Genomic DNA, 2,394 nt, shown 5'->3' with positions numbered 1-2,394 from the left:
TTCTGCTTGTTTCTTTTGCTGTTCTTGTATTGCTGCCATCAAATATTCTAATCTGTAGTTTGATATGCCACTTTTCATTTCTATCTTCTTTTTCTTTTTTTTTTCTTTCTTATCTGTTCCACTCTCTGACACCAATTTGTTGCGTATCTGCTTGTTTGATACTTCTGGTATAAATTCTTTCCGAGGAACTTCAGCGATAAAAGTTTATTCTTCCTCGATAAAAACTTTTAGAATACAGTAATTTCACAATCAGTACATTTCTCGTCACTTTAAACTTCACTACTTTTATAATACGCGCTATAAACCACAAAGATTCACAATCTCGATAACTTTTCTCTCTACAAGTACAAACGCACACTTTATGTTACCGTCACTACTGTTCGCTTCTTTAATTACCTATTTATCACTGACTTCTCTGCCAGGCTTATATACTAACAAAGGGGGCGGCCCGAATGCACTCGGGCCTCCCCAATCATTCATGATCATTCGAGAAATTTCAAGTACGCTACCAGCGCCAAACTCACCAGCAGTGTCATGTGACCTCCGCTGGCGTAACAGAGCCATAAAAATATCTGCATATTACACATGTATGAAGTAAACATAAGTCTAAGATATTGATCTGGAACTGACTGTGTGTTGTTATGTTGTTGTGTCTTAATTAGAAAACATAAATAGTTATTAATTAATACATCAACATTATTTCATTAATAATTGTACAAAATGTTTTTTTTTTTTAAATGTTTAAAAATCATATGTAAGAATATTTCATTGAAATCACATCATAGCTAATCAAAGTTAACTATTTTGTTCTAGGCTGAAGTAAGGTGTTTTCTTAAAACCGTCATTTCATTTAAGTTTGAAATATTAATTTAAACTGTACTTGGCTTGGTTTACATAGCTATAGCTATATATACATAAACATATACGTAGATACTTAGCAGCAAAACAAACTTTTTAAAACGGTTCTAGACCATTACTAACGACCAGAGCCAAAAAAAAAAGCTTACAGTAGGTTGAAACACGTTATTTTGTGTTATCTTTTACTAACATATGCATCATTCTGTGGCTCAGCAATAAGCTCGAGGGCTTATAATGCTGAAATTTAGGGTTCGATCCCAGTGGTTGGCACACACACATAGCCCATTGTGCAGCTTTTCGCTTAAAAACAAACAAATATAAGCTTCTGATTCATGGTGATTATATTATCAACCACATATCGAAACAAACACCTAGCCCTTAGTATGCTTGCTTATCGAGAAAAAAACATGATTAGTAATTCTAATCATTTGTTTTGATCAAATAATATCTTTAAAATAGATCACTGTATACAATATTAACAGGAAAATTAAAGCAGTGTATAACACACCTTCGCAATATAAGCTTTGACTGTTTTATAACACTGAATATACAATAAATATTAACAGTTTTGTTATCAGCATAGTTTTATCAAATTAACTTGTAAATTGCAGGATTAAAAAAAATCCAGCTGTGTTCCAAAATTTTAGTAACTTTGATTTCTAAGAAGAATATCAAAAACGAGATTAAACCAAAGGAATTTCTTAGTAATTAAATTATTATTTACTTTGACAAGTTTAGTAAACATGGCAGTGACCAGTTTTTGTATGGTACATGTGTACCCGTATTAACATTAGATCAGACGTGATTTACAAAGTAGGACAGCTGCGACGAGCATGTGCTCGTTAAGCAACGCTCGCAGCTGTGGAATGACATTTGGGAGCGTCTTCTGTTTTGCATGAAAAAGAAAGAAGGAACCAAATAATGCCTTTCATGGTATATTAGGAAGTGCTCATTATGTTTATAGACATTGAACACTTGTATAAAGCGCGAAAACAGAAATAAACATATAGTTAAATCTTGTGAAATGTCCTGGTGTTTTTAAATTTGAGATTAATTACTTGAGAAATGAGAGGAAAGTAGAACTAGTTCGTTAGAAAAAAAAAGGCATGTCTAGCATGGAAAATAAATTATTTTTACCAGTGTTTTTTTGTGTATGTTTCGTTTGCCAGTGCTTTTGCCTTTTGAGTCCAAATTGGTGTTTTTAGTCGCTTGAGAATATTATGCCTCTGTTACGTTTACATAATGAAAATAAAATGTTATAATATTTTATTTTAAAATATAATAATACTTTCATATAATGCTGGGTCACTGTTGCTGGATTAAGTACTCCACCAGAAATACATCTGCAAATTATTTTCACGGTAGTTTAGTACAAGGAAATACTTAGCTGAATAACAATGAAGTACTTTTACCGCCATTACTTTTGCTCTGGGCATGGCCAGGTGGTTAGGGCACTCGACTCGCAATCTGCGGGTCGCGGGTTCGAATCCCCGTCACCCCAAACATGCTCGCCCTTTCAGCCGTGGGGGCGTTATA

The sequence above is a fragment of the Limulus polyphemus genome, unplaced genomic scaffold, assembly GCF_000517525.1.
Source record: "Limulus polyphemus unplaced genomic scaffold, Limulus_polyphemus-2.1.2 Scaffold2093, whole genome shotgun sequence".
NCBI lineage: Eukaryota > Metazoa > Arthropoda > Merostomata > Xiphosura > Limulidae > Limulus > Limulus polyphemus.
Note: the sequence above shows the minus strand (reverse complement) of the source record.